Source organism: Rhinolophus sinicus, linkage group LG03 (assembly GCF_036562045.2).
Source record: "Rhinolophus sinicus isolate RSC01 linkage group LG03, ASM3656204v1, whole genome shotgun sequence".
In the NCBI taxonomy this organism is placed as follows: Eukaryota; Metazoa; Chordata; class Mammalia; order Chiroptera; family Rhinolophidae; genus Rhinolophus; species Rhinolophus sinicus.
Genome location: NC_133753.1, coordinates 47772510 through 47792358, shown reverse-complemented (window position 1 = coordinate 47792358; position 19849 = coordinate 47772510). Strand labels below are relative to the sequence as shown.

The 19849-nt window shown below is 43.2% G+C and overlaps 1 protein-coding gene across 8 annotated transcripts in view; it reads left to right on the top strand.

Moving 5' to 3' along the window:
* Nucleotides 1–19849, top strand: part of TLN2 (talin 2) — a 410543-nt gene that overhangs the window by 132807 nt on the left and 257887 nt on the right. Inside the window, exon 1 of one of the 8 annotated variants that reach the window (XM_019755360.2) lies at nucleotides 5843–5897. The exons of the other annotated variants lie outside the window; for them this stretch is intronic. The gene's annotated coding sequence lies outside the window, so the exon portion shown is untranslated. Of the gene's footprint in view, nucleotides 1–5842; nucleotides 5898–19849 lie in introns of those variants that run through there. 8 annotated transcript variants of the gene reach the window in all.

Sequence of the window (19849 nt, the reverse complement as noted above, 5' to 3'; positions counted from 1 at the left end):
GTTACTCTGCTGTTAATCTATCATTTGAGGATTTTGTTCTAACTCTTAAAAGTAAAGACTGTTGATTCTCATTCAGATTGCATATTTGCAAATTTGTCTACTTGGTAAAATTTCTCTGTAACCCCCAAATCTATATTCTTGGCGTTTTGCAGTCATTCCTGGACACACACATGTGCAGTGAGGCCAAACATTTGAGTCATCGGATACATTAGTTCTCAGCGGAGGTCAAACAAGGTGGTGCTCTGCCTTCTCGTTTCAGCGTTAGCCTGTAAACAAGTGTCCTTCTCCTGGTCTATTTAATACCACATTTTTCACATCTTGGTGTTTTTTCTTGGTGATTTCACTGTTTAAACTGGCCCAAGTGTACTGCTGAAGTGCTGTCTAGTGTTCCTAAGAACAAGAGGCTGTGACATGCCTTGTGGAGGAAATATGTGTGTTAGATGAGCTTCCTTCAGCCGTCAGTTATAGGACTATTGGCCATGAATTCAATGCCTGCCTGCCTACCTGCCTACCTGCCTGCCTACCTACCTACCTACCTACCTACCTACTTACCTACCTACCAATCTAAGTACCTACCTACCTATCGATGTGTCTTTACACAGAAACACTCATAAAACAGGTTATGTATTGATCAGTTGATGAAAGTGTTTGGCCAGAGGCTCAGAGCCTGCATGCTGTATTTCCCCGCCATTCGGTGTCCGTGGTGACTGGACCTACTGCACATAACAAGAATCAACTCTATTTTTTTCTAGTCTGCATTTCAGAAGCCTGCGTTTTAAAGATCTAATGTGATATATGTGTTAACCTTCATTGCTTTTCTTTACGCAAAAATAACATAGTTACGTTATGGAAAATGTGTAAAATAAACAAGTGCTGAGCCAATGGATGTAAATATTTTTCAAGCCATTATATACCTTGTGAAAAGGTTTACCGATTTACATGAGAAATTTGCTAGAATGCCACTTTCAATGCATCTTTCCCAACATTATTTTGTATTTCTTGTAGTTCTGAAATGACACAGTTGATAACTGTGAGAGAATTCAAATTATAGATATTTTAAAAATACAGTGTAAAAGTCTCTCTCACTTTTCGCACTCTTCCTCAAGAGTGTTAAGAATCCGGTGTCATTGTAAGCCTTTTAAGAAAATACGCATAAAAATAAATGCATTTTATACCCATATTTTAATATGGAAAGGACTGAATATCTGCTTACTATATGCCTTTTGCGTTATGCTGGACGTTATATGACTTAGGTGGAAAAGTGCTTCATCATTTACAAAATACTTAAGTTGTCAGGAGAAGTTGCATAACTGATGCTTCTGTTTAAAAGTTATTTTTTAATTTTTGTGCTGAGCGCTTAGCTTTTGATACATATCTTTTAATCTAATTTTACTTTTTTGCCGGTAGCCTAAGCTACAGGCACAACACAGCTTCAGTCTTACATTTTATTTTCTCCCGCTATTGGCTTGACAGAGGATTTCAAAGAATTTAATTTCCTGATAAAAAAGGAGTGAATCATTGGATGCAAATAGGTAAATATTATCCGGGATCAGTCAAGATGCTTAATATAAGTTATTACCACAGATGTGTGTGGAATGATTGCAATGTGAGGCACACGGCCATGTAACGCGAGTCTCTGACCCCTCCCCGCACTGTGGCTGGAGGAAAGAGGACACGTGAGGGATGGCTGATGCTCACTTGGGTGTTTTATTCACACATGGAGTGACTGGAAATCCTGTACATGACGATCCCCTTGATCTGGGGTGAGACCTTCCAGTACCAGCTGTTGGTACTAGATATGGAAGTTTGGTTGCATTCTAAGCCCGATTTATGTCAGCAAGCTATAGTTTTTCTGAGGGTGACCTAGAGAGACATAATAAAATGTGCTCCTGGGAAAGAAAGACTAAACTGTGAGTAGCTTTGACGGATGGAAAAACTCAGGAGAGTTGCAGACCTTTGAAATAAGTGGCCAATAAGACGCTCTTTCTAGGATGGTGGGGTAGAGAAATCATACAGGTTTAATGTTACCTATTTACTTTTTAGAAAAAGGTCACGCTTCCTCAGGTTAAGAATTACGTGGTCTCTTTTCTATGACAGTCTTAGTTTACTCTTGGGATTCTGTTGGTTTCCTAGTACAGGCACTCAGATAATCATCAGAAACCGAGAGGCACGCCCCTAAAAGTGCATAGTTTCTCTTTTCAGGACATCTATGGGAGAAGTACTAAGGAGAATGTTTAAAGGAAATATTTCAGATGTCCACATTACCCTCGTACTTTTTTATTCCTGAAAAATAGCAAGCAAACTTTTTTAATCTATTATTTTTGAATTTGTGAATATTTATGAAAGGACTTAGTTGAGTGTTGTTCCTCTATACTAACTTTTTTTAGTTAAAAATAAACCATTTTATGTATAAATACATAATGATAAATGCATATCATAACAAGGTTTGAACTATCACCTGTTATGAAAGATTTAATCAATTATAAAAGATTCAGAGTAAAAGGTAATGGATCATGTTAATGGTGTCCTCCCCCCCACAAAAAAAAAAATCCTTTGTAAATGTCTCTGTGTTGCATGTCTTTGATTTTGTTTATCAAATATACAAGGCTTAATTGTTATCTGTGAACTTTTGTCTACTGGGTTTTGTAAAGATAAATTCTTCATATTTTTTCTGGTTTTATATATATATATATTTTACATTTATCTCTTATCTACTTGGAATTTGTTTTTGTGTCTGATAGTGGTAGGGTTGTAACTTTATTTATGTGGGTATTTACTTTCCCAACATGATGTATCAAATAGTTTGCTCCTTTGGTACCAATTTAAAATGTATCGACTTGTTTGCTGTTTTCATACTTGTTTTAAATAATGTTTATTGTAATATCTATATAGTTTTCTATATTCTCTATCATGTTTAATGATCTATTTATCTATTTCTGTGATGATACCACACTGTTTTAGTTACTGGTGCTTTACAGTATGTTTAGTTTTATCAGTGAATTTAGAGATGTCAAGAACCAGATGTAAAAGAGGAAGAGAATGGCACAGAAGATGTGCACTGTGATCGCCCAGACTCCTGTACTTTCTCGTGGTTGGTTGGCAGGTCCAGATCTGGTCTGTATCTGGGTTGCCAAAGGTGGGCTGGCAGAGTTAAAGCCAAAGGTACAAAATGTAACTTCAGCCCATACCTTGTAAACAATCATCCTTTCTTTTTAGTAGATTCTACCTGGGAATGCTTTCATTAGGTAAATTAGCAAGGGTGCCTAAAGCCATAACCCCAGTACTTTAAAGGAAGGGTTTTCCCATCACGATTCCTGGAGCCCTGTGTGATCTGGAGCCCTTAAGGGCCTATAGGACTATGAAGGCTCCAGGTCTCGTTCCCCCATTGCCACCAGAGAGACTCTGCTGTTAGGGATCTGTGTTGCTTATTGGGCGTCTGAGTAAACTTACATTTGAAGACAACACGTTGCTGGTTTTAAAGCCATCATTGTAATTTGTTTTACTAATTTGTACAGTGATATTGATATTGCCTAAATAACTATTTTATATTCTAACTGAATTGCATTTCTCAAGGAAAATCTCCTTGCACACAGGACTGAGAAATGATTTCTTCATTTTATGAAGACCTTATAGCAGTTAGGCTGTGCATGAGGGTGATTGGGTCACTTGTGTACCTGTCATATTTCCTCTGAAAAATGGGGAGCTTCTTCAGGACCTGCTGGGGTCTTCCTTTTGTTTCCCATCTCTCCTCCCCTCATTCCTGAGCCCCGATCACACGAGTTCAGAAAGTACATAGTTCCTAATTCTCCGTGGACCTCGGTGAATGAACATCCCCCGTCTGCGAATCATGGCAACAAGAAGCAGGCAGTGGTTCAGAGGCATGAGTTTTCCAGCAGCCTGAGTCGCCTTGGGTCTTTGTGCAGGAAGGCAAGTTAAGAGAGCTCTCTAAGTAGCCTCCTCTGGGGATTGCTATATTTTACTGGGCTCATCAACGGTGGAGGCAGGAGAGCTTGCCAGCAGAAACTCTCCCAATTCAGTGTGGGCGACAGCCTCACTGAGGCCAGCGGATGTGGCCTGAGCCCAGAGAAATTATGGTAATGAAACCTGGTTCCACGGAGGGATTATCAACCTTCTCCTCAGTGTTCATTCAGCCACACCCTTCTTACACTTCGTGGGCAAATTGGAGTCCTTTCTCTTCTGAGGAACTCACTCTGGCAAACCCAGCCCAACGTGAGCTGTGCGTCCCATTCTTTAGCCAGATCATGTGTATTCTATCACAAGCACTTTCTTGCAGCCTGCGCTGCCATATTCTGCAGTTATCAAGTGTGGAGTTTTGTCTGCCACACCAGCTCTGAGAAAGGCTGTCACCACAGCCCACCTATTGGGTGCTAATTTTAGGCAAGGGTTTTTGTGATAGAAACCCATTCACACCAGTTTGGAAAATGGAAAAGGTTTCTGTTTGCCTTTGTAGATGTCACAGGATGGGAAAGGGCTGTCACAGGATGAAGGGCCCCCAGGGCTCACGGAACTGGACTGAGACACTCAAGGAGCTCTCCTGGGCTCCTTATCCCTGGTTCTTGTCTTGGGTGTCTTTTATCTTGTTATGTAGATGAACTTGCAAGGTCATGATTACTTACCAGTTTGCTATAGCCTTCATTGCCCCAGCCCTAGTCTTTCTGACTTCCACATTTTCCAACCTCCCAGCTAGAGTTCCATCAAATACAATGGCTCAGAATTACTGGGGAAAATCCAATTGGCCAAAATTGGCCTATTTGACCAGGTAAGCATGAGGACGCTGGCCTGACAATGGAGTCACTGTCTCGGGGCACAAGCTCTACGCCTGCCCCGACAGCTTTGGGAGATGCAAGGAGGTGAGGCAGGTCCCATGCTGCCTGAGGTGGCCCCTTTGGGCCAGACAAACCACCGCTCATGTCTCTTACATTGCCTCGAGTATTTGCTAAATAATGAAGGAATTCATCCTTTTCCCCAATTTGAATTTCACTGTTTTGAAGTGAAAATTCTCCTGTAGCCTCTGTCTTTGTAAGAATTATCAACCCTTCTGTAGTGTAAATTCTCCAGCCTTCTGGGTGATGATCTCAGCCCCCCTCCTCAGCCCTTCCTTGGGTTTGAATCTGAGCTGAATTGCATAAGAAGGCAGCTAGATAGCATCTCAGGACTGCACTGCCTTTCCTGCTGAGGAGACACAGAGTGGGGAGCAGCTCTGCCAACAGCAGCTTAAAGATGCAGTGCAAAGATGGGGCTTTAAGGCCTTCTTCACCCCTTCCCACTAGCTGAGTGCAGAGCTGCCGCCCAGCCATCAGGGCCAGGAGGCAGTGAGGGGCTGTGTGCGCAGCCTGGGAAGTGTCCATTCCCTCTCCCCCATGGCTCTTTCCAGGGGGTGAAAACGATTTGCCTTTCCATTTGTACAAAATGTGCCTGCTTGCTACTCTTCCTCTACAGAGTAGGAAATGAAACAGAAATCACTGTAAAATGAGAGAAGCAGCAGCTAGCCTCATTTGCAGCAGTCAGTCCTAGCTGCTGTGCATTGCAGCTCCAATCAGACCCATGTGTTATTTTTGAGTGGTGGGAATAATAGGGCCTACACCTAATCAAGGAAGAGAATTCCAAACAAAAGCTTGGGTGGGGTTTCCTGGGCAGGAGTGTGATATTGTAATAAATGGGAAGCAGAGTTCTGCAGTCCAATCTCTGGGTTGATTACACAAATTATAGCAGGGGCCCTGTTTTCAAAGGAATGTAACACACCCCACTGAGGCCCCTCCTAAGAGGGTGTGTCAGCATTTCCTCAAGCTCCCTCCTTAACAGTTAATGCTTTCACCAGAGGAGCTGACAGCCTTGTGTGGAATAATTAGGGTCTCTGCCATGGGACCATTTTACAGGTGAGTTTACCTTATGTTCAAGTCCATTAGGGAGGCCTGTGGCTCAGTTCTCCACCCTCTCCTGCATTATGCAACGGAAAGTGCTGGTAGGGTTCTGATATTTCAGTAACAATGGCCAACATTTCCAAGCACTAAGGAACCAGGCACTTGCTATGGGGGAGAGGAAGAGGTTTTGACGAAGTTTCTCTTCTTACCAAAGGGGCATCATTCGTCCTCTGTGGTCATGCCCAGTGGCCTGCTGCTGTCCACAGCCTTCAGATCCCTCCTGCCTCACTTGTGTCCAGAATGTTCCCCAACCCCCGGGCTTGGCCTTTCTGAGCTGCTTCAGATTTCTCTGATGAGCCAGGTTCCTGCCCCTCTCAGGAACTCAGAACTGATTGCTTCCTCTTGCAATATCCCTCCACACCCTTTCCTCCTTTCCTCTCCTTTTTTCTCTGTCTTGAGAAAGCTCCCTTAATCATCTCTCCTGTCCTAACCCCGTCTCTGTCTCTGTGAGATGCCACAGAGCCCTGTGTTCACCGTTTTAGCTCTTCAAGCCTACTGTTAAATGATGGCTTGACTGCTTTTTTAACGTACAAGTTGCTGGAGGCCACGGACGGTGTGTTATTTCTCTCCACATCCCTGGTATGTGGAGCATCACAGAGTACACCTGGATGGCTGGGGGAAATGGTCTATTAAGTTATGTTTTAATTTTGTTGTTCTCCTGGAGCCAATTTATGCCCCATATCCGATAAATGTTTCTATTATACCTTTGCGTATTATCTTAAACATTTTGTGTGGTTTTTTTTTTCTCTTATGTCTTTTGCTGCTGTATTTCTTGTTTAATTTAGAAATGCAAGGAGCACCATAACTGTGCGGCAAGGCGTTGCTGAGATTGACTGGTGTCTGTGGGTTGCGGCCCTCACTATTCACTCGGGATGTGTTGCGCTGACAGTGGAAAAGTGAGGGTGAAATAACACAGGTGGTGGGGCCGCCCCTACCTGTACCTGCCTCTCTGACCGCGCCCCCCTCTGCTCTCTCCTGTTCCTTCTAGCTTTCCTGTGAAGCTCCCATTCTGTTAAAATACCATGCCTTTTCATGCCACTTTTACCATCCAATGCCCAGCTGCCTTTGTCCTCCCTTGTTAGGTACAGTGAGTGTCGTCTTCCCAGAGTCAGCTCTACCTGGCCTCCTGTGGGAAGCCTTCTGGATTCTTTCCGCTTTCCCCACCAGTATCACCCAGAACATTTTGGATGACTCGTCCACTCCCTCCAGTGTGTATCACATTTTACTGTAGTCATTTGTTTCTAGGTCTCTCTTCCCACTGCATTGTAGGACATAGTTCAATGGCAGAAACCTGGCCTTTCTTCTTTCTGTATTTACAAGTGCCTAGCCCAGTGCCAGGTGTGAAATTCCAACTTATTGAGCTAATAAATTAGTCCATAAGGGGCATTTAAAATTTTTTTTGAACTCAGTTTGCATGTCCTCGGTGGTGGTACATGTCCTATTTTACAGGTAAAGAATGGAGACTTAGAAGTTCAAACTGTATCCACATGGTTTGTAAGAGTCAGACTTACACCTTCAGGAGCCAGACAAATCTGGTCGGCTTTTCCCCAGATAAGACAGATTCCTGCAGATTTGATAAAAGTCATATGCTGCTAGGAGTCAGGCAGCTCAGGTTCCTGGTTTCCTTGTGGGGTTGAGAGGCAAATCTCACAGGTAACGCAAGAACCATCAGAGTCACTACTATGATGCTGGGAGTTGGCCTTTTCCCATGGTGGTGGCAATGTTCATTTCAGTCTGCAAACTAGGAAGATTTGGGGCATGGATGAGAAAGTTCTGGGACCACTACAGAAAACTGGTCAGTCTCCTCCTAGATTATATACCTTATAGATTTTCTTACAAATCATACTTTTATGTTTCTGCCGAACACATTGATTTTCTCCTGCTGTGTAAGATGCTGCATCCCTCCCAATGAGTCTCAGAAAAGCTTATAAATATCCCCTTGTTGCCTGAGCAATTAGCCCCAAGGAGTAGAGGTGCATGTAAGAGCTGTTAATTTGTGTGTGTCTACTTGCCACACAGACTCACCAGCAGCAATCCCAGACAAGCTGTTAATAAGTGTTAATACATTGTGGGTCTGCACGCTGCGTGATGTCCCAGCTAACACTCAGGGCACAAAATTTCCCTTGACTTGGCTTCTCTTGTTTGCCAGGGGTGAACAATGTTCATCAATATCATTTTGAGAAGCACTTAACAATATTCTTTTGGTACAGTAAATCATTAGTTTGAAATAATGGAAAGTCACATAACTTAGAGCAATTTAGGGAAAATTCGAAAATGCATATATATATATATATGTGTGTGTGTGTGTGTGTGTGTGTGTGTGTGTGTGTAATAAATTGCACTAGACTGACAGCTATGCCTGAAAGAGCGTTTTAAAATACTATCTGTGCCACAAATTTAAGATATTATTGTTACCCATACAGGGTTTTAGAGAATCTATGCTAATGGATATTTAAGAGCAACAATTAACATACCACTTGGTAATTAAGTGCTTCTGGATACTTGAGGGGCACTCTGGCAACTGTTGCACCCTCAAATTCCTTACATAACCACGTGTTAATCTGAAGGAACTTGAACCTACTTTGATCACCCTGGCTTTGCTGGGCAGACCCTCTAAACTTCCAACTGTGTGGGTCTAGGTTTATCTCCCGTAATGAATCAGAGTAGTCCACATTAATACCATTCTCCTGTGGTTTAAATCATCAGGTGCTGGAATGTATGCTATGTGCAGCAGTGCAGGCTAGGGCCAGCTTTCAAAAAAGAGCGAAATGTATTTCCTGCCCGCAAGAAGTTTACAGCCCACTGTAGAAGACAGACAGGAAGTGGGCTTAGGGCTCAGACAGCACTTGCTGTTGAGTGGCTGTGGGAGTGAATGTTACTTGATCTATTTACGCCTCAGTTTCTGCATCTGTAAAATGAGGATGAAGGTCACAGCTGCCTCCTAGGGTTATTGTGAGGAGAAGGGACACAATGCACATAAACTCTCAGACATGGATGTTCATGGTTGATCTGGTGTGGCTGCTGCCAATGTGGGAAAGAAAGAAGTAAAACAACCTGGCAAGTGTTCTGTTGGACTAGGTATGTGTCGTGTTCTGTGAAAACTGAAGTGTGAGCAGGTGACTCCTGGTTGGGCAGAGAGGGCCAGGAGAGGCTGGTGACCCCTGAAAATGTTGGGGAGGAGGCTACAATACCAGCAGGTCTCAGTGCTTCTCTCTTTATTCCTTTTATGAACACCTGCTGAGCCCTGGGATGTGCCTGAGACTTTGCTAGTCACTGGGGTTCCAGGAGTGACGCAGAGCCTGTAAAACCCATGCCTGGGTTTTCTCTCATCCCAGTGGGAGAGAGAAGGGAAGCGCACAGTGGTGGGTGTAAAAGCACTGAGGTGGATGGGGGCTGTCAGGCAAACACTGGGAAAGTGAAGGCATTCAGTGCCGCCAGAGGCAGGGTGGGGGGGCGGGAGTGGCTGAAGAGGGAAGTGACACGTTTGTGAAGGTATCCTTCCAAAAAAGCAGTGGGTAGCCTTGGGAACCTTGATTTGTTTTTTTTCTTTTAAGTGTGAATTTTATTTTTCCTCTACTCTATTGTAATACATATTCATTATGGAAAATGTATACAAACTTAAAAGTAAAAGATAGAGAAATGCATCCACAGCCCCTCCCACCAAGGAAAAAAATGTATTTTGGCGAACTTCCTAACAGAATTGCCCCCATAGTATCCGTGAGTTAGTTATTTCTGAAGTTGACATAGTTGTGATCATGCTATAAATACAGTTTTCTGTTATTTTCCACTTATTATAGAGTACGCATTTTCTCAGGTTCTCAGGTAAATAATGTTTTTCTGGTCATGTAATAACCATTCAAGAGAATGAAACGTGTAACTTAATCAGCCCCTTCCTCTGTATCCTGGAGTTGTGTTCAAGTTCTCGTTAACATAAAGAATGAACGTTTAGCATCCTTATGTGAAATATACAGACATGTAGCTCGTATGTGAAAGCATTTCTACATCTAAGATTATTTCCTGATGATAGATCCTCATGGTGATCAGCGGTTCAAGGGAAGAGACATTTTAAAGAGGTTTGACACACGTAAAAGATAAGGTTTCTAAACCTTTGTGTGACCTGTGTACTCCGGGAACCTCAGGGGAGGGTGGGTTTGAGCAGAAGGTTGGAGTCAGAGGGGCTAGCAATAACATAATGCCTCATTTCAGACGGTCGCATTTCTGATAATCACAGGACCTTGGGTAAATGTGAGATACTTGCCTTTATGGGGGGCTGTTAACTGTAGATGAAACACTGGGTTAGGACCTGAGGAATTCCTTCTCATTCCCTATAGTTCTTACCATGTAACTGCGTGCTTACATGTCACTGTCCCTGTTGAATTGAGTTCTCTGAGCCCCTGACCCAGGGCATTAGCATTTTTATGTACCTAATTATTGTTAAACACCATGAAATGTGGGGCTCAAAGGAAAGGGGACTAGAGAGTGGCTGAGGCGTGGGCAAGGAACAGGGCCGCTGCTGTGGGGCTGAGGCTTGGCTCCTGGCAGGAAGCATGCTGGAGAGGAGGGGACAGACCTACCGTCCCCGAGTGAGGCAGGGTACCCTGTGGGCACCAGCTTGAAGACAGAGGCTCTGGGTCATGGTTCTGGCTTGTCCGCCACCTGGCTGAGCGACCTGGGGCAGACGACTTAAGCTCTTGCTCTTCAGGTTCCTTAGGCGGTGTACCAACAATGGCAATCTCTTTTCAGGTGTAACAACATGACGGGACATTTTTAGGCATGTACATTGTCAATCAAAAAACATCCAGCCTAAGAGAAAACTTATAAGACTTTATTTGAGCCAAACTGACGACAGTTGTCGGAAAGCAAAATCTCAACAGATTGAGAAAATGCTCCAAAAAATGGCGGTTTTGCAACTTATTTTGTACATTAGAATCAAAGGAGGAGGGTTACATGAAATCCACTGGTGGTCGATTAAGGGGGTGGGAGAAAGCAAAGCAAGGAAATCTCTGGGTTGGATAAAAAGCAAAATGGAGAGACAGGTACTTCTTTTACATTGGTGGGTACAGGACAGTTAATAGTCACCATTTTACAGCACACAGAGTTGGTAATCATGGCACAAGAACAACAGTGAGGGATTCTATAGTTTCAGTGGAGGGTTGTGCCCTGGGGCGTCCGGAAAAAGGGATTACTCTGACATTCCAAGGACATGTTATCTTACATGCAAAAAAGACCATGGTCTTTGTCAAGGAAGCTACAGGCCAAGGATGTGACTACTGGCCATGACCTGCTTTTACGTTGGGATTTTTATATTCAGACCATCCTATGTGGTTAACTTCGGGCTCTGGGTTTGTAGGGCCTGCACCGAGCTTGTCAGGTTTAGTATATGGCCCTTTTTTCATCCACAATATGTAAGAGGTGGCAATTTAAAGGAAAGGCAGAAAATGACGGAATGAAAACTCAATGAGTAGTTGCCTCTTCATGTTGTGAAATGCACAGTGTGGCTCCTGGGAAGTGCTGAGTAAATGTCAGTAAGGGTGGCTGATGACAGCCACTTACCAAAGGATCTACAAGGTGGTGGGTTATTTTTTTGAAAAGTCCATTTGGGAAGGGTTGTTTCTTTGGGTGTCGCACTGCCCTATGGCAGAGACACTTTCTCTTCTGACTGTGCCCCAGAGCCAATCCTTGGGAAAACATCCTTGCCTCTTCCTTCAGGGCTGGAGACATGTCTCCCAGCCTCACCTTCCTGAGCTCTTCAGGGGCTGTGGGCAGGAGCCCTTGGAAGATGCCCAGCTGAATGCTGGCCCGGCTGTTCTGAGATGCTGAGGCAGGACAGGCCCAGTGTCAGACCATGCAGCAGTTTCCAAGAGCTTAACAAACTACCACAAACTGGCTGGCTTATGTCGGGGAGGAAGAACAATTTTCCCTCTACCCTTCTGAGTTCTTAGCTGAGACTCTCCACACCTCTGCAATAAAAGATCAACAAGAGAAAAACAGAAGTTTATTAACTTGTGTACCTCTTGTGTACGTGGGAGACAGCCCAGCAAAAATTAGTAGTCCAACAGGGTAGCTTTAGAATTTAGGCTTAAATACCATCTTAATAGGAAAAAGGGAGAGGGGATGTAGGACTCTGAAGGGAGAGTGAGTGATTTTTAGGAAAGAGGAATGGGCCTTTTGAAGAAGAAATGGAAGTTATGATAGTTTATGAAAAAGTTTGGGTGTGGTGGTGACTTCTGGTGTCCTCTCCTGATATGAGTCAATCTTCCTGGTTGCCGAAACTTCCAGGGAGGTGATTTATACAATTGAGTTTCTTTTGGGGGATTTATCTTTAGGTAGATAAGGGGATTTCAGAGAAAGCCTCTCCCTGTGTTTCCTGTTTTTCACTTGCCTACAGCTCAAAATAATCATTGCTACCCTTCATTCGTAACAGAAATTGTTCTGTCACCCCAAATCAGGATGTTAGTAGAGCCATGCTCCCTCTGAAAGCTCGAGGGGGGACTCATTTTTGACCTCTTCCAACTTCTCGTGGCTGCAGGCATTCCTTGCCTTGTGGTTACTTTACTCCAAATATAACTCTGTGTTCATGTGGTCTTCTCTCCTGGCTCTTAGGAGGACATTTCTCATTGGATTGAGGGCTCAGGCATGTAATCTAGGATGATCTCATCTCGATATCCTCGATATCCAGATATAAATGTGCAACGATACTTTTTTCCAAATCAGGTCACATTCACAGGTTCCAAGGATTAAGATGTAGGCATATCTTGTGTGTGTGTGTAGGGGGAGCACTATTCAACCCCTAAAGGCCAGAGATTAGGGGTGTGTTCTCATAGGAGGACCAAAGGGTCTGCTCTGACACTGCCCTTTGTACCCCAGCGTCATTGACACTTGGAGTAAGCATGTCTGGCCTGACCTTCTGGGTCTAACGCCTCAGCTCCTTTCTTGAAGATGGGAGATTGAGAAAGGTCCCCACTAGAGGCAGGCCAGTAGCCCATGCGTCTGGTGCCCAGGATTACCAAGACATTAGTGTGCCATCTCAGGCACACTTGGTACCCAGACTTTCTTGAAGGGACAGCACTTGCAGTGAGGTTGGTAGAGTCTGTAGGCAGAAAGCTTTCCTCTTATGTAAGCAGGTGACCTTGGTGGTAGTAATTATAGCTACAGTTGAATTTTTGTGGTTAAGGGGAATGATAGTGAAAAACAAAAGCTCTGTGGCACATGAGAAAAATTTTGTGATTGTGTAGAGTGGGTGCAGCTGAATTTCAGTTACCAGAACTATTACGTAAACGCGCCACATATGTGACTGTAACAATAGAATTCAAACGAGAAGCTATTATTTGTTATTGTGGAGGTCAGTTGTCGGTTATATTTCAGGGTTAATAATGAAGCTAAAGATAGTCTTTCCTGGGCTTAAAACTACAGTTGATGGAGCAAAAATTACTTGAGTTTGTTTTCCTTTCTACCTTCTTCGGGTCAAAGCCCTGTTGAAGTTTTTAAACGATCATTGCACTCTCTCTTCCTTCTTCCTACCTTCCTACTCTGAGTGCTTTTCCTTGCACCACTACCCTTCTCTTTCCTCTTCTGCAGACTCTTCAGTGCTGTTGAAAATGTTAATAGGATTGCCCTGTTGATATGAACTTGTTTTCAAAGTGGTTCCATCCAAAAGCTTACGTGGTTTTTAGAGATTGGTCTTCTTAGACCGCATTCCCCCTTTGCCACCCATGGGAAAGGGTGCCAGACTATTTGTTGGCTTTCTTCCAAGTGTGTCAACAGTCAGTTGGTTTCCAGTTCACCAAGAGCAGAATAATCTTGGGTAAACATGACCGTTGGAAAAAAAGCAAATATTGGTCTTGGAAGTCATAGTCTCTCAAGTGTCTGGTGCCTATGATGTGAGTGGACAAAATAGAAGCTACACCAGAGGGCATCGAATGCCACAGCTGGTTACAGAATATGGGTAGAAATATAAATAAAGGATTTGTAAAAGACAGTGTCAATTCTTCCTCTCTCACCCCGTCCCCTGCCCTCCCTTTCCCTCTCTCTCCCTCCCTGAACAAGTCTGAATATCCCCTTAGCACTTAATTGGACTTACTTAAGCCAGGCCTTGTGGGCTTTTAGCCTATTGACATTTGGGCCAGATCATTCTTTGTTTTGGGGGCTGCCCTGTACATTGGAGGATGTCAAGTGACATCCTTGGCCTCTAATCGTCAGATGCCGGTAGCAGCCCTCCCTAGTTGTGACAACCAAAAATGTCTCCAAACAAGGCCACATATCCCCTGGGGACAGAATCAGCTCCGGCTGAGAATCACTGGCTAATCCTTAAGCTAATCCTCCCCAAAGTGGTGTGAGTTTGGTGATGGAATGGCGGCGGTGGGGGGTATGTATGTGGGAGTGGTGGTTGGGTCTCTTAACCTTGACTCTTACTCCTTGAGATTCACCTTCCGACTCAGCAGTCCTCGGTATTCACACTGTGGGTCTCACAAAAGTGAGGGAGGTTGGTGATAAATCAGTATTATGGTTGTTAACTCCCAGAGCAGGTATTAGCTATTTTCCTTCCCTGACTTATTGCCATTCCTCTGGTGGTTTTAAAATGGGGATGCTCGTCCCACTGAAGGTGCTCAGGAGGTGAGCCTGACACCTGGCACCTTTCTGTTGCATGATCCCTCAACAGGGTAGCAAAGCATGGCAGCAGTCTGTTGCCCATCACGCCGGTGAATCAGTCATACTTACTTCATGTCATCAGAGGGAAGGTGCTGACCTTTGATGTCAAGGTGACACGCTGTTTGGGCAGATGCAGTTCCTGGGTCTTCTCAAGCGTGACTACACGTACCTATAGCCAGCTAGTCTTGCCGTTTTAGAAAACTAAAGACTCTATCTCTACAGAACTGTCAGTCTGCCTTTTAAAGCTTTAAGTATTTTCATCATTTAAACACAGTTTCAGAGTTTTGAGTTTGTTGTAGTAATGTCATCATACTAACACAGGTAGGTTAAAAGCATTGTGTATTGTCTTCATGTGTTGCCTCCTGTTTTTGTTTTTGGTTTTTAATTGGAAATTGCAAACATCTGCAGAAGTAGGAAGAAAGGTATGTGCACCCATGTACCCCATCACCCACCTTCAGTGGTTATTAATACATGACCCATTTGGTTTCAACAAGAACCCCTTCTTATTTTGAAATAAATTCTCACCATCACCTTTCATCTGCGTGTTTTTCAGTATGCAACTCTAAAAGACTGGGGCTCTTTTTTAAACAAATTATTGTCATCCCTAAAAATAAATTCCACCTAAAAGTGCCTTAATACTAAATATCCACTGCATTCAGTTGATGTGTCTCTTAGGGCTCTAAGTCTACGGCAAGCTCTTCTTTGTTTATTTCCAGTGCTCAAGGGCAGGGCAGATACCCGAGATCATCTTTCATCCTCTGTGTGTGTAACGTGTTGATATGTGGAACTGCTGCACCTACCGTGTTTCCCCAAAAATAAGACCTAGCTGGACCATCAGCTCTAATGCGTCTTTTGGAGCAAAAATTAATATAAGATATAGTATTATTTTATTATTACACTAATTAATTATTAGTATAATAATAGTAATTATATAAACTAATACAACTAAATAAACTATAAAACTAATTATTATACTAATTAATATACAGTATTATTTCACTATAATACAAGACCCGATCTATATAATATAATATAATATAATATAATATAATATAATATAATATAATGTAATGTAATATATAATATAATAATACTGGGTCTTATATTAATTTTTGCTCCAAAAGACACATTAGAGCTGATTGTCCAACTAAATCTTATTTTAGGGAAAACAGGGTAGAGCCTGGCACCAGGTAGGAACGTAATAGGTACCTGCTTTTCTTCTAACACTGTAAGTTATGTCCTTCCTTCCAGGTGTCTGGCTTGTTAAGAGACACAGTTGTTATCTCAAGGGAAATACTCAGCTGGCCAGGAACTGGAATTACCTGGCAGCTCCTCCCCACATACGTGTCTTAGGTGGGCTGCGGGCAGCCTTTTATTTCCCCCCTTAAACAGCCTTTCTAACCTACTCTCTGGCAAACTTCTCTATGCCAGGGTGTGTGGTACCAGCCAGACATGTGGAAACACATGGACATGTAATACCTAATGCTAAGCATCTTAACGTGACAAACTGATCCCACACTGCCTCCCAACTCCTGCATCGCAGGCTGCGTTCATGGCCCTGCCTTTCTTTAGCCTCAATCGCCCTGGCCAGGCTCCCTGTGGAGCTGATCCCTCTCCCGCACTCCTAGGGTCCCTGGGTCTGGAGGAGGGATCTGGGAGCACCTGAGTCTCTGCTGCCACCCTGTCATCACCCTCCCTGCATATCCATCACTTCCTCCTCCCTGTCTTGTCCCAGTGGCTCCTCTCCAACCATTTGCTGTGTCTTCTGGCCAATGCCTGGCCTCACCGAGGAGCTGATGCCCTGACCTGGGGCCTTCCCAGTCCCCAGGCTCACTCTTCACAGCTGGCAGCTGCAGCGCCCCCCTGGTGAACCCATTCACAACCCAGCCCCCCACCTGCCTTTTGACTGGCTGTCTGTTAAGGCCTTGCCTTCCAGTTTTCATAGCCATACCCTGAGTGAGGTGTGGTTTCCCCAGTAATTGTGCCCCTCTTGGCATTTTCTGTTCCTGCTGATTGCACCCCTGTTTGCACCCCCCTCCCCTGCTCTTTGACCTCCCTGAAATCTCCCTATAGAAACTCCTCCTGTCCTCCCACTCTGTTAGGCTCCCCTGCTTTTACTTCCTTCCCTACTTGGCCTCCTCTGAGGGGCCCGACCTCCTCAATGCCCTCGAGAATAAAAGCCACATGGTCTCCTTTAGGGACACCATTGAGGCACTGGAGCCTGCACACATCGTGATCCACAAATTTGGCTTGGCCCTTTTTCCAGGTGACATCCTTTTAGGGGTCCCTGATCCACACTTGCTCAGGTTCCTCTGGGAGGCAGGCAGACTGTCACCTCATTTAAGTCGTCCTATTCCAGCCCCTCCTCAGCACCCACTTTTCATGGAGAGCCCTCCTCCCATCTCACATGGAAAACAGAGGTGCCTTCTGCCCAGCTTTGTTCCTTTCTCCCTGACAATATCCAGTCTGAGAAAAGAGCTCTTGGGCGGAAGAATCTACCCCTTCCCATCTCCCCCCAAAGCTTCCCTCCTTTCTCCAGGAGTTTCTCCTTCCCTTTAGTCTACAACTTGCTCAAATCTCTGGATGTTGTAGCAACCAAACTACCCTCCCCCATAACCCTGAGGTATGTGTTGTTTACCCTTTTTACAGATGAGAACACTGAGGCTTAGAGGGGAAGTAGCTACCCAGGCTCAGGACTGGCTGGTTACTGCTCTAAGCCAGTTGGGAGTGCAGCTGCCTGGCTCTTCACCCAGGCTCTTCCTCTTTGCTGAAAGGTCAAGGGCACCAGGAAGGACATAGTTGTCCTAGGGGTCCCTCTGTTGGTTGGCTTATAGTGAAGAACAGAGTTTTGAGGATGAATGTAACTGAAGTGACTGCCCTGTGGGTCATTTGACCCTTCACCTGCTCAACTCTCTACTCCTTGATTATTTTGGATACCATCTGTCTTCCCATCTCAACTGTGGGTTCTTCCGGGGCGGCCTCATCATTTTTCTGTCCCAAGAACACTTTCTGTAATGAACACTTGACATTTTTGTTTAGTTGAGGTATAATCATTCTACATACCAACTTTAGTTTGTATATATTTTGAATATTTCTGAACTCAGGACCGGTCAACCCTATTATATCACAATATGGTTTATAATCCATGGTGTTTTATAAATGAAGAAATATGGCATTGTAGTTGTAGATGTAAAAATATTCGTGTTAAAGGTTGTAACCCTAGCTATGTCATGGAAATAGTTGTTTTACTCACCCTCTCCTGAGTGGTTCTTTTTTCTCTTTCTAAAAATGTAGAGACACAGTTTCCTCTCCCCTTTTGTTACCCTCTGCCCCCAACTCCTGCAAATATGGAGTGAGATCACCAGAAAATTGAAGATTCTGATGTGTTTCTTAAAGGAAGGAGTAGTTATTTGATTTCTGATCTGTTTGGGGTTAACATACTTTTGTGAAATTCAATAAAAATGAAATATTTGAAAAAAAAAACATACAAAATATAAGAACTTTTTTATTTATTTGAATCAACATAAATAACTTTGTCACATCGCTATAAAAGTGTCCAAATATTTTTGGTACTTGCAATCTCTGTACTTGTATTCTTGCAGACCAGTGACAACTGGTCTGCAAGAGCACCATTTGGGTAGCAATTGGCTGGACAATGGAGGTTTTACTTAGTCCATCAATTTCCATGGAGTCACTTTTTAAAACAAAACTAAATTATTCTACCTTATTCTGATGCCTCCTGATCATTAGGAAAACACAGCTGGGAAGTACCCTAAAGTCCACTGACATTCAGACGTCAGGTTTAATGGTTGTTTGATTTTCCTTAGGAAAAAAAAAAAATCAGTGTTTAATCATTCGTTTATCAGATGTTCATTATTTCATCCATTGGAAACCAGTGGAGGGCAGGTGAATGGCTCTTCTCCTGGTTTATGGAGAATGCCCAGGCCTCCCTTGTCTTGTAGCAGAAATGTGGGTTTGAATATTTTCTCAGCTGCATAGAGTGTAATTCTAATACCTAAGGTTGTAACAGCCAGAAGAAATGCTATCATATTCTGATTGTGAGATAAAAATGTGAATTAGGAATTGCTTTTTAAATAGCACAGCAGTTAAATGTTTTGACTCTCAGTCTGAAGGGGTCTATCTGGTGATTACATATGTTTTATGTAGCTGTGATTGTATTCCTGGAACACTTAAATCAAATATTTAAATCTTAATGGAATTGGCAGGAACCATTAGAGGAAGTATACAAAAGAATTCAAAAAAGAAGTCCAAGTGAATTAATTTTAGCTTTAGGGTTGTGCTCAAATAACACTAGTGATGGTGGGTTGAGATGAAACACATTTATGCTTTTGTGAAAAAGAATTAGAGAAGCACTGTACTGGAAATATAATACGAGACACACATAATTTTAAATTCTCTAGTAGCCACATGTCAAAAAAAGGTGAAATTCATTTTAATATATTTTATTTCACCCAGTACATCCAAAATGTTTAAAACTTTGTAACAAGGTATTTTACACTTGTATTTGTACGAAGTCTTCAAAATGTGTGGACTCGGGTCCTCTGGGTCCTGCCGTGTGCAATGGGGAACAGAGGGCAGGAATGGCTGTAGCTTTATTTGATAAGCATAGAATTATATTTTTTCTAAGGGAAAACAGCTTTATTCATTTTCTGATTTAAAAAACTAGCTTTTTGTGCTCGCTTCGGCAGCACATATACTAAAAAACTAGCTTTAGAAAATATGAAATAATATGATAGCTGGTATTTGCTTCAAAATAGTCTCTAATGAGGGTTGGGGAGGAAGAAAGAGGAAGGTCTGGATGAAATAAAAATGGCTATGAGTTGATAATGGTTGAAGCTGAATGAGTACTTCAAGGTTCATTATAATCTCTTTATTTTGTATGTATTTGAACTTTGTAATAGAACGTTTTCAATATGTGGTGCATTAAGTTGTAAAGACAAGTTCTGAAACCCCATCACCTGAAGACAAGTTGGCCATTCACTTGAGAACATTATTTTAAAACCATCTCTCGGATATTCCTTACTGTGAAAATGCCTTGAAGGAATACAGGAAAGGTGCGAGTCCTGATCTTGTTGCTCTCACAGAGATTTTATTCTAGAGAGCCAAAAGGGCACACACGGGGAGAAGAAAAACGTCGGTATTTATTGCAGGCATGTTTCACCTCAGGCCTTATGCTCATGTGGTCCTTGCGTCAGCCTGTTAGGGAGGTGTCCTCTCTGCCCTTTACGGAGGGAAGT